At 36.8% G+C, this 13322-nt stretch overlaps 1 protein-coding gene across 6 annotated transcripts in view; it reads left to right on the top strand.

Annotated features, from left to right (window-relative positions):
- KDM6A (lysine demethylase 6A) overlaps window positions 1-13322 on the top strand; it is a 153599-nt gene that overhangs the window by 47208 nt on the left and 93069 nt on the right. The gene's annotated exons all lie outside the window — the stretch shown is intronic.

Genomic DNA, 13322 nt, shown 5'->3' with positions numbered 1-13322 from the left:
CACATGAAATAGTTTGAAGCTCCAGGTTGAGAAGGAAGTGCAGCAAAGCATGGAACACATGAGATATTTGTGTGGTCTTGAGCAGCTGTTTTCCTTAGAAATGTGGATAAGTGCTTCTTTCAGATGGGGAGGGCTCATGAAGAGCACTTGGTACCACATAGAGATGGTATTAGAGAAACAACATTTTGTGTGTTCTTTGCATTTATAGGGACTGTAACAATGCTCTGAAAAACACTGTGGCAGCTTCTCCCATATGGCACAGGCTGGGGAGAAAGGCAGGGTAAATTAAGGGTGGGAGAGTGAACTACAATGAATGTTTTACAGCAGATAAAGGAGAGCTCCAGGTGGAGGATGCTGGAGAAATTTTTGGTATTGTCTTGTAAAGCCCCTGCTGCAGCAGGAGTTGTGCAAGTGCCATATTTCACTGGGCCATTTTGGAATTGAAGGAGTTTTTCCAGCAGTAACCCCTGCAGTTTTAAAATTACAACAATAAAAACATTATTCTATTCTTCTTACGTGTTCTTGGAAAGCTGCTTTAGAGATTGCTGTAAATAAGTGTTGAAATCAATCAATTAATTAAAAATCAATTGTAATAGTTTCTGATGTTTGTACTCTTTCACATTAAGCATGTCAAAATAGTTTATGACTGGAATTATTTTTTCTGGTTTTTATTCCAATGGCTCATTATTAAAAGAAGTGGTAGGTGATTACTAAGTTATTTCCCCTGCATTTTCTGAGTTCAGGGTGCAATGTAAAGGATTATATGTATTTATATAGGTATAGGTTGTTTTCAGTGTGGCTCAGACTGTTGTCTGCAATTAAAATAAATGTAAACTCTGACTGTTTTGCAGTTTTATCTCAAGAGCACTGATGGCAATAAAATTTCTGTTTGTATACAATGTGTGATATTTTAAGATACCTTTTTCTTTTATATATATCTCCAGAATTTTACTATGCAGGGATTAGTTTGAACAGTTCCAGTTGCAAACATGAGAGCTTTGGTTTCAGTTGATTGACAAAAGAATATTTTGAGTTCTGCAAATTAAAAATCAACCCAAAAAGAACAAGAAACCAAAACCCAGTAATTTTTCTTCCTTTCTTGGCCTCTCCTGGGAAGGATCTCATTGTGAGCTTCCTTAAAAATGTGTAGCCCAAAGTGGTTCTTTTCCCATAATCTGGGAGATTTTGTTAATTTTGATATTCATGAAAAAGAGCCTGAAAAAGTCCAAAACCATTTTTCAGCTAATAACTTTTTTACTGAAAGTGGTAAAAATCACAGGTGGATCATATTTCATCTTATTAATGGATGATGAAGCTATTCTGGAGTTGGCAGTGGGAAGCTGCCTGGATTGGGTCTAGAGAAAGACCTTCCCCTCCTCCCTCCAACTGAGAGGATTTATTTTTTCTTGTCTTCCTTAATGCCCTGTATCTGTAAGAAACCATTTAGTCAGGAATAGCAAGTTTATGGTGTATTTTTGGTCACACTTTTATGCTGTTTTGTTCTACTTTGTGATTTTTTTTTTTTTTTGTCCCAAAGAGATACAGATGGCAAAAAACTCAGTCAAATTTCCTTATTTTAGTGTTGTGGAATTTTTGAAAAGTTTTTTTTTTCTTTTTTTAGTTTTTACAGGGCTGGATGTCATCAGTTGAGTTGTTGGAATTCGTGATAGTAAAGGAAGGAAGAGAGAGAAGGGTGTGAAGGAAGGATGGTATTTGTGAGCTGTGAGGGGTGCTGCCTTGAAGGATCTGGGAAACTGGAGAGTGCTGAATCACATGAAGGTTATTACATAAGGCAGGGCTGCAGTCAGACAGGAGCAGCCTTATAAACTTGGGCATTTTATCTGAAATTACAAACTGTCGTGCAGTGCAAATTTATGTGCTTGAAATAAGTGTCCTGTATGTGCTCTGCTTTTTAAAGAGGGAACTTACAGAAGAATTGTGAGAGTTTTCAGATTTCTTTGGGTGTAATTTGGCCTCCTTTTATAAAGTATTTTTGCTCTCTGCTACTTTGGATTTTTAGAGTTGCATGGGGTTGGTAATTGAGCGTTATTTTCATGCATTGTTCATTTCATGATATGCAGTCTCTATTTCCTTTCATGAAAAAAGCATTTTATATTTTTTTGTTTCCCCATAGATTTTTCTGATGGTCTGAATTTTCATAGATTTTTCTGATGGTCTGGTCTGAAACAACCAGGTTGTTTTCTGTCAGAATTTGATGCATGGGTTGTTTTGTTGCTGTTACAGTAAGCGTTGTGTTGATCATGTGGAACAAAAAGAGAAGGAAAAAAACACTTTATAAAATATATTCTGGATATATACTCTAGTGACAGGAGTGAAGGTGAAAGGTTAGGAAGATGCTGTATTTTGCCATTTAGCAGATCAATACTCCCTCTGTGCTGATGAGATATTATTTCCTTTCAAAGAACTATCTGTATGGATTATTTTGAAGGTGTTGGGTTGCACTATGCCACAATTTCTAAGTAGACCATTTTTTGCTGTAATCTTGGGTACTCACAGATCAGTGTAAAATGTCCTACAAAATAATTGAGTTTCTGCAATTTTTGACTACAAAGACACTGTGCTACCTCAACTCAGCATTTAAAAAAATTGACTTGAAATTATTTGACTTGAAATATCTCAACTTGCATAAAAGCCAATCTGACTTTCATTCTTGCATTCAAGTAGTTCTCTCAATGTTTCTTATGTGCCTATGCTAAAATGCTAAAATAAATCTCCCTTCTGTGCAATGTACTTCATTCTGATTTCCTTTTAAAACTCCCCTGTGTCAATGTGTTGGGGGAGGTGAGGATGACTGTGGGGGATGAACGGATACAAAGGGCAGTTCAGGAGAGGGAGACAACAGCTAGAACTGCAATTTGTAGATGTTGATGCTCCTGGGGAAATAAAGATATCAAGTGTAAATGTCTGCCATGATTATCAGTTTTGACATATTCTGAGGAGGCAGGATTAGAAGCTCAGCAAGGAGTAAGATATTCCTGATTTTATCCAAACATGATGGCAGATATCTGGCACCTGTAGGAACTTATTTTAATCATCTTGTGGTTTTATTATAATGGACTTGATCATACTGAACTCTTTTATATAATACCTGAGTTTTGTTAGGGCTGTCCTAGAGAAACTCCATTGCATGAGTGAATTGAGTGTAAGTGTATAAGACATCTGGATCTGTTGCACTGACATGGTTGTCCAGGGCAGGAGAGACCCAAAACCACTGTTCCACAGATTTGGGGCTCCAAGAGGCATCACTGGAGTGATTCCTGGGAGAGCTCCTGAGAGAAGAGCCTGGTTATTCAGTATTTAGATTAGATCTCTGCTTAGGCATGGCACTGCTGCAGCCCTTGTCTGGTTTGATAATCTTGATTAAAGACTTGTGACCTTTGTAGGTAGGTGAATATGCACAAATTATCAGTTAGGAATTGTGTGCCTGCAGTTGTAGCAGCCCAGTTTGAATAAATAAAACCTTTTGGTACAGCTATGTTAGGGAGCAGAAAATTCCTTTATGCTGATTCTCTGAAGTCTTAAGGACATACCTGTGCTTGGGGAATGAATGTGAAGATTTCTAGACACTTAAATCCAGGGGATTGTGAACAAGTTATGAGGAACATGGCAACAGCACTGCTGAAGTCCATTCTTCTGTGTTAATTCATCAAAGAGTAGCATCCTGCTGGTTTAAGTTCTTCTTAATAAAAAGTGTGTTTTATCAGAGTAACAGAGTGTGCAGGTACTTGAGCATTTCTATTTACATGTGAATAAATTGAAGGATTGACAAGGCACAGAATTTAGAAATGCATCTTAAAATGTTGGACGTTCCTGTGAAAATGACTTACTTCATTTTCAAGGTAGGCTTTACTTTGGAATAGGATGCTAGACCTTGGATTGAGGGTGCCTGAGAAAGAAAAGAGACCTCAGTTTTATTCAGCTACACTCAAGTGTAGTATCTCTTTATCAAGCAGTGTTTGGAGTGGATCAGTCAGGAAGTCTGAATGTTCCTTGAAATGTTTAAGGAACACTTAATTAGTGAGTTACATCCTCCAACATGAATTCAGATATAGAATTCTTGTTAACTGTTGACTTTTGTTGGAAAGTTGCCTGGAAGGAAAGTAAATCTGTCAGGAACTCGTTATCATTTTATGAAAATGGCCTTAATCACCCTTCTCTTTAATAAAGATTTCATTTATGTGGACAAGGTGAAAACATCAAAGAGGTTTGGTAAACCCCAGGAAGGGTTTTCAAAGACCTAATTCTGTGTTACAAATGCAGATGTGGTCCAAACTGAATTTACAGTTGCAAGGCTGTACTGTAGAACACTGAATAGTTGTGTTAAGAAAAAATAGAGAAATTGAAGAGGGGGAAGTAAATCCCATAATTTTGCTGCCAGGTGAGGTGTGAGTTTAGTTCTGGAAAGCAGCTGTTTGGTGCTGCCTATGTTTACTGCACAGTAGAATAAATTGCTGTCTAAATTTTTACCTTTTTTCATATTTATTTCTTAAATTATTCTTGAAAACAAAATTCTGGCTATATATATACAAATGTGAGAATTTCCCCTCACTTTTCTCAGGTAATCCTTATAAAACAGGGAACAATCCAAGACTGTACAGAGGAAAAAAACTTCCAAAAACCAAACCAGCAAAACAAACAAAACAACCAAACCAAAATCCCCCTGACCTGAAATGCTTTTCAGAAAGCCAAATGCCAAAGGAAAATTCAGTTGTGTATGTGGGTGCTAATCATGGAAGAGGGATATGATCTCAGTCTGTTCTGTTGTTAGTTTGTTGCAGAAAGCAATTTTATAACACTCCTTTTTATGTTGATCTGAAGTGTATTTGAGTGCCAGGTAGTATTTTAAAATGCTGTTCTATAATTAGAGCTATGTAGAAATTTCTTAAGCTTATGGCTAAAACCCTTATAATTAGTAGAAAGGCTTTTTTGTTCCAAAGAGCTAAAGTAACTAAAGACCATGGATGTTAGTTTTTAAGTGTGACCTGTTGCTTGTTTTTATTGTTTCATGCAGCTTTTTTTTCATCCCTCTACTTTTTTTTCTGTTTTGTTTGGTGAAATGGCTTTTTTTGGTATGCTTCCTTAATGCTATAAAATAGGAAAATAATTAAAAAAACATTATTCTTTAATTTTGCCTGTTTTGCTGTCTCTTTTTCTCCAGACTGTAAGTCTGTTTCTCCCTTTATAAACAGTTGGACAAAAAGCAATTACTAGACATCCTGATAACAGCAAATAAGAGAACATTTTGCACCTTGGAGATCCTTTAGAAGACAGCAATTTTCCACTTCATTGACTCACAACTGTTTTATTTCTGCAGTAAACTCAAAAAACCAAGTAGTTTTTTAAACAGAATTCATCAAAAATTGCATTATTTTTTAATTAGATATAAATGCTTGGATTAATTGAAACAATGCAGTTGTATAGGATCAGTAGAAATTGCTGGAACAGACATTCTCTGGAACAAAAGTTGGAGAGGTAGGATGATTTGTTAACACTGCTTTTTATTCAAGCCCTTCGGTTTTTGAAACTTTTATTTTAAAGAAAACTGTGATTCTGTATAAAGAGATAAATTTCCCCTTAAGGATCCTCAGAGAACAACATTTTACAATTACACAAAAAGGCTTTAATATAAATTATTGCCCCATAGCAACACAGGATACCTACAGAAAAAGCAAAAAGAAACAATCTGTTTGATCAGAGGATGCTTAATCAGAGAAATGTTGAGAAAAACTGATCAGGAAAGCAAGTTTCAAAAATTCTCACTGAAGCTGAAGTTTGCTGAGATGAAGACACTGCAAAAGGAACTGGCAGATACAGCAGTGACCTACACATGGTTACATTAAAAACCTGCAATTCAGGATGTATTTGCAAATCAAAATGACAGGGTAGGAGTAGAATAAATAGAAAGAGGAAATAGAGATTCAGAAAGTGAAAAATAAAATCAGGAATTAAATAAATATTCAGTGTCTCTGTGAAGCATGGAGATATTAATAATACCTTCTATATGCTCTTTAATTCTGCCTGACAATATAATGGTTGTCAGTGAAGCACATGGGATTCTGCACCACCCCTCACTTTTCACTAAAACAGGTTTTTGGATTTCAGTCCTTTCACTTGAAGGATCCTGATGAAGACATGCTGGTTATGTTCTGAGAAGGTATAAAATACAACTGAAAAATAATACAGAGAGAAGCATGATGACATTATGTGTTATGGAAAAGAAAATGAAAAACAGAGATAATTTTGTCCTGATTTTTAGATGCTGATGAGAGTGGATCAACATAATGGAGATAAAAAGCATTTTTATGGGATTTAATGGAGATAAGCATTTTCCTGGAGTCTGCTGTGGAAAGCAGTCTGGGAATAGTCTGAGTCTGATACTGTGTGATAATACAGGATGGGAAGTGATTGTGTCCATAAAAAGAAAAAGGGAGGAGGAAGGTTGAGGAGAGAAAAATCTGTAAGGCCAAGTGAGATTGAACAAATAATATGAGGAAGAGGAAAATGTGTCAAGAAGGAAGAATGGCAGGATGTGGGGGAAGGAAAATTCTGGCTTTGCTGAGAATTAGAATGAAAAGAAAATGAGAAAAGAAAACTCAAACTTTAGGGGTAACAGCATATGGGGAGAAGTGAGGAAGGTATATATAGAATAATACCAGAGTGGATTGGCAGAGATCTGAACTGAGACTTTTGCCAGTTTTCCCCCCTAACCATGACCTCTGTGGAATTCAGGTGAGGTGGAACCCTGTATAATTTTCCATCAAAGAGCCTGGATGGCATCTGTTTTGAGGAAGGAGTAAGAAAGCAGTGTGAAGCACTGAGTGATCCCTCAGGGAGCTAAATAAAGAGATAATAAAAATCAGGGATGTTTAGAGTGGATCAAAAGTAACAGGGCTTCAGCTGGTAAAACTGAGCTTCAGCTGGTAAAACTGAGCTTTGTGCCCTCACCTTGCTGGAGATCCCCTGGCAAGGGGAAGAGTGACTTAAGATGACTGAGACTCTACTCTTAGTAATTAAACAGCAAAGATTTTTTATGTGTGTAGCTGTTACTGCAGATGTTGATAACTTAACAATTTACTGCCACAAAATAACGGAGTTTACACTTATAAAGGATGTAGCAAGTGCACAAAGTATTTTACTGAAATGCTGATGGAAAATAGAAGAGAGCATATTTTCCATAATAATGAGGTTTTGGGGGTGCAGTGGATGAGAGCAGTTCTGGTAAAAACTTCACTTTGATCCTGTGATATACTGGCAAAACAAAAAGTGGGAAAATGAAATGCAGCAGATACAGCATCATCATAGTAACAGATTTTTAAAGATTATTGATATATTTAGATCATGTGCTTGTCCCTCTAGTATGTCATGGTGGATGGAAATTGCATTTCAGAAGATATTGGAAAAGATAGGTAAGTTGTTAAAAGAAGAAGACCCAAGAGAAATTTGGAATATGAAGACTAAATGAAGGGCTAAATTTGTGAATTGTGCACCTTTTATAATAATCTCTTTTCTCTATCAAAGTGCTTGGTAGCTTTGGTAACACTGTAAATGGGGTTATGTCAGTAATCCCATAGCTGTGATCAGTTAGCATGATTAATCTGTGACGTGAAAAATTGGGATTTTTAAATCTAAACTGTGTTTATCCAGACTGGGATTCTGTCTCTTAATGTTAGAAGGTATATGTCTTCAAAATACTTCAGAGAAATTTATTAATAAATAAAGGGAAATGCTGGAGTGCTGGAAAGGTAATGAGATTGTGTTGCCAATAACACTTGTTTGTAAATGTACAAAAAATAGAGCAAATTAATAACTGTATTTGGGTTTAAGAGAAAAACATTTTAGTGTTGCATGCTAAAAATAAATGTAATTTTTTGAAAGTCAGTAAAGCAGACAAGTTGAAAGAACTACTTTTTTTTTGTGGTTTTTTTTTTTTTTTTTTTTTTTTACAAAACATGTTGTTAAATTAGTGCCAGCAAGAAAGATTAAGAAGGAAATGTGTTGTTATTTCATGCTGTTTAATTAGAGGAAAGCACAACTGATTTCGTGTTTAGAAAAGAACATATGTTCATCCAGGTATTTCTTAAGGAATAATGAATCTTAAGAGTCATAGATTGGGGTTTTGTGCATTGTGGAGAGGTGTGGGTATGTGTGTGTCTGAAATTCTGTCCCTCTTGCAGCTAAAACACAGAATTCTTAGGTAGTCCCATCAAAATATGGCAGTTGTTAATACAGACAAATAATGCAGCATGTCCAATTTTGTGTTCAGGAAAACTGTACAAGGATCTAATAAATAACTCTTGCTAGATGAGTTATGTAATGAAATTATGACAAGAGGGTGTCTTCCCTCTCCTTGAAAGGTATCAAGACAAGGTGTAAAATCTTAAAAGACTGTGACTGGCGAATTTAATAAATTTTGACATGTTGTCTTTGACCTCATGATAAATTTGATTAATTAGCTTTTTTAAATGTCTCTTTTTATTAACTGTCATCACACAAAACAAAGGAATCCCCCTCTGCATGTAATTCACATGCACCTGTTTGGGTCCCAACAAGCTTTAGATGTTTTTAGGAAGCAGTCATGTTACTCTTAGTTTAGAAATATTTTGCATTTGCCCTAAATTAGAAAAAAGATATTATTTCAATGTCTGCAGTTCTGATTTTTTTTGGTGTGCATTCATTCATTAAGCTACTCATCCCCTTTTATTCAATGGATTTATAAGAACTCAGAAGTTTGGCATATCTAATATACTGAAAATGTTAAAGAGGAAATAATGTGGTTTGGGGAAAAATTTCCTGGGGTCAGGAGGAAGAGGAGGCGGCAAGACAGAATCTCAGAGGGAACACTCTCCCCTCACCCTGGAAATGGCTTTTGTTTCCAGACAGTGTTCATTACATTTTCTAATGGGGACTTCACCCTGGAAATTCAGCAGGAATGCTCTTGTCCCTCTGGATGTGATATCTCTGTCTAGAAGCCCAAACACTCTGGGGGGAAAAGACACAAATATCATCAGCATTGATGGAAAAGTCTCTTCAGAAAAGCTTTTTATTCACGTTGAGTTCTCCTGCTGCAGAAGTTTCCTTTGTGCAGAGTAAAAACTGTCATCATTCATGTGCTAGTATTTAGATTAATAGCATGCTTGCCTTCTTCAGCCCCTTGGATGAGGACTGAGGATGCTGAAATATTAAATGTGCTGGAGTGTGGCAGTGGAGAAACTCATCAGTTGGGAATGCTCGGAGAGAGGCGTTCGTAGTTGAGTAGAACATTCTGACTCCAACAGGGGATGCATCTCCAGCAGGCAGGAATAATACTTGAATGTTGATAAAGTTGAGTGACCAAATGTCTCATTTTCTAAATAGAAACAATTATTTTGGAAATGCTTGTGATGGTTTTTCAAAAGCCTGTTGTTTGCAGAAGCCACAGTAATGGCAAATGACTTGGTACTCTGTGTGATTGCTTTTTCCTTGCATGGAAAAGGTTAAAACAAAACCCATCACCCTGCTTTTCATATTTCTAGTTTGTAGATTCCTGTTTGATCTATAACATGATACAGTGTCTCATTAATGAATGGCTCTTCTTCAGAAAGACTTCTTTTACATTTTGAGGTTCATTCTTTAAAAAGAGGAAATGTTTGCTGAGTTTCAAAAACAAAGAATTGCTTTATTTTGCAAATTTTGTGGTTTTGAATTTGCTCTCTCTGGAGCTGGAATCTCAGTTGGTTTTTTTTTAAATATTCTTTCAAGCATATACCTAATTGAAGTGTTGAGCTTGCATCCTTTCTTCCTTTTCTGAAGGATGCAGATTCAGCTTCTTCCGTGTGGCGGGTGTGGGTGGGAGAGGAGTGGTGGAAGTGTGAGTGCATCTATTGCAGATAGATGGAGAAGGCAGCAGGTGGGAGATGGGGAGACAAAGAGCTTGGGGTCTCCTTAAACACTCTCTGAGCAGCAGCCTGTGTGAGGCATACGAAGTTCATGCTTCGAAGAAAAGGCAGAAAATTCAAAATGGTTTTAGATTAGTGTTTGAGCATGATTGTGCTCTGAAATAAATGTAGCTATTTTTCTTTTTTTCCTCATTCAGTCTTTTTTTTAAATTAAATTTTACTTAGTGTTTTTCTTGCTGAAGCATTAATTTAGACTCTTCAGAATTCTCAGGGTCATCCAAAAAAACAGCAATAAAAGCTGTATTAGCAGACATCATAACTACACTGATGCTGTTTAACATGTTTTCTAAAAATACTTCAGGTTCTTGTTTTTCTTTCCTCCCAAGGAATATTGGGTTCCATTTCATTTATTTACCTATTGGACTCTGGATTATTGGGGTCAGGCACAGATCTCTTTCCAGGTATCTTAATGATGGAATCAGAATTTTATGAACTTTTTCTGGAAACAAGCTGGAAAATCTGATTCCAATCCTGCTAAACACTGTGGAAAGGGAAATGGGTTTCAGTCATATCTGCAGTTTAGAAAGGAAAGAAGATGGTAAGCTGATTATAATTCTGAAATGTTTTTGTTAAAGCTAAGGGATGGAAACCCATAGAGGTGGCAGAGAAGGGGGAATGTCTTTACACAAGGCCTGCTGGTATTTTCAGTGTTTTCTGTTCTGTTGTCAGCTGCTGTAGGAAATTCATGCCTGCTGCATCTTTCAGAAGGTTTTGTATCACTGGTTGTATGGAAAGTTGCATTAGTTTTGCAGAATGCTGCAGACTCACAGTTTAAAATGTTTCAAAAAGCAGATGAACAATTTCAGGGAAGAAAAAGCCATTAAGAGCAATTAAATACAATGACATTTTGTTTGGCTTTAGAAACCTTTGAAAATCTCCACAAATCACTGGAGGTTAGGATGGTATTCTTGCCAGGAGGAGGCTTAAAATAGTGATAGAAAAGGAAATGAAGTTACCCTTACATCTAACTGCAACAGCAACATTTTAAAAGTTCAGTGTTACTTCTGAATTGTATGATAGCCTGTCCCTTCCCTCCAGGATCACCTACAGGTAGGTGTGTTTCCATTTGCTGACAGAGTCTCTACCTTTTGCCCAGGAAAGGTGATTTTCTGATTAAATGCAATCATTGGATGTTGTCTGGAACAGAATTACTCTGTGAAGCTATACAAGAATCAAGAATTTCAGTACATGATCTCCTCTCTCCCCCTGAAATCCATAAAAATACAGTAATATAAATTAAATCATCCATCTAGTTTATAATGGAGCATTATAATCCTGTCTCAATTCTGGCTTTGATCTCAAAATCTGGGCAAACAGAGCCCTCTGTCTGTCTGAATCATGTAAGAAAAGCTTGTCTTGAAGGCACTTCATTTCTCTCAGGATGAGTGAGATTCAGAGGAATGTAAGCCTTTTTCTCTCCTAAACTTTCTTCCCTGTGCATTGTTGTCAGACAGATTCCTTGGGAGTCTCTCCTGGATCACCATGGCTGTAATGCTGTCTTTTATAGAGACAGGACCTGTAGGTTCTGCTTGCTGGTGATTTTTCCTGACCTGGGCTTTCATTAAAGAGCAAAATGAAGCAAACAGATGATGAATGTCACTTGGGAGGTCAAGACAAACCCAGATGGGTGCTGTCACAGGAAGGCAACTTGTCTTAAAGTGAGAATAAATATTAAGTGCTGATTGGAAAAACAGTATAAAATTAAAATGGCTTTGAAGGAACACAACTGGTATTCTTGGGGTTTTTTTTGCATGCTTCTTTTCAGTGGCTTTTCCTAATTCTAGTGTTTTGCTAGACATACAACTTCTACTTCCTGTGGCATCTTTGTGTTCCCTGTTATCTAACCTCCTGAACCTTGATTTTTTTATCTTCCCCTGGAATGCTGGTTGTGCATCCTTAGTCTTACAGCCTGTACATACAAAGTGGGAGATGTGTGTGTTTTGAGATGTTTTGGTGATTGAAGCTCAGGAGGAAGTGCCAGGGCTAGGACTTGGTTACATGTCTGGAACCCAGGGAGTCACTGAGGTATTGGAGCAGTGTCTTGAAGCACAGATTTGTCCATGGTGACTCATTGTCCTGGCTGGGGAAAGAAGGTGGTCAACAGTTTTGTAATTGTTGGGAAGAATGTCCCAAATAATCTGCCATGTCCACAAGGGATTACTCTGTCCTTAGTGGAAGAAAATTTCCTGTCTGTGTTGTGTCAGTCAAATGTGAGATAAAAACAGTTCATTGGTCTGGACTATCAAACCCAGCTAAATCCAGAAGAGTTGATTTTCTCCTGAGGCATTTTGGTAGATTTGACTTCTAGAAGCAGAGGATGAAGGGTGGATGGCTGTGTTTAAGAAAGTCACAGATCTCATAAAGCCAGGTTAAGGCAAAATCCTTGATAGAGAAACACCCACTTCACTTAAATGCAGGTAAATAAGACAGGACTTAAACAGATTAATTTCCTGAGATTTCTCTTTGTTTACCAAAAAAACCCTGAATTTTGGGCCTGAAAAGTATTTATTGGATGCCAGACACATAGTGAAGACACTAAACAGGTTTAAAAGTACTTGAGAGACATGGTGTATTAAGAGAAACTGGGAAGTAGAATATGGTAGAATTAGATAAGTAATTACCACCCTAAACAATTAAATATGGCCTGGACTTTCTAAAGCACATCATAAAGTGGATGTGATTGAGTTTAAGAACAGGATGAAATGTAATATTGAAAACATGTTAAAAAGAGAGTAGTAACACAAAACCTCTTATCCTAAATGCTTCTGCAAGACATCAAACACAAATTGGACCTTCCAGAAAATGAATTTATATTTTCTTCTTTGCCCTGATGTTGATCATGAAGAGACCTTTTTAGGCTCCCTGCCTGCCATGTTCCCTGTCTATCAGAGCAGGCATTCTATGGCTGTGGTTTATCTCCCAAGGAGTAAATATTTTGTATTTTATGTTGGGAGTTCTTTCTAGTAGAGCAATACTTAGATAGCCTTAATTCCCATAATCTTCCTGTGTTAGCGCTTGTTCTCTGGTAGATTTGAGAGACAAATTTCTTCTTTTGTTAAGCAAAGTACTGTAAAGAGATGGATAATTTCCAGGTTGGATGATTATGCCTTCCCATTTTGAGATGTGCTAAGTGACCACAAGGTGATGATCCCAGGTTTATGAAGCTGCTCACATCGTTGTCTTCATGGCCTGGAGCTGTCTTTCTGTGGGTGTGAATTACTTAATCTTTGATATTTTCAATTCAGAAATGGTCCTGAAATTGCTTAATAATAGACAACTGGACTTTAGAAGAAAGTGTGAGAAAGCTGTAAATTATATTTTTTAAATGTTACTCTAAATAAGAAGGTAGATTCAGATTGCACTGTA

The sequence above is a fragment of the Molothrus ater genome, chromosome 2 (genome assembly GCF_012460135.2).
Source record: "Molothrus ater isolate BHLD 08-10-18 breed brown headed cowbird chromosome 2, BPBGC_Mater_1.1, whole genome shotgun sequence".
NCBI classification, from domain to species: Eukaryota; Metazoa; Chordata; class Aves; order Passeriformes; family Icteridae; genus Molothrus; species Molothrus ater.
This window is presented reverse-complemented; position numbering and strand designations above follow the sequence as displayed.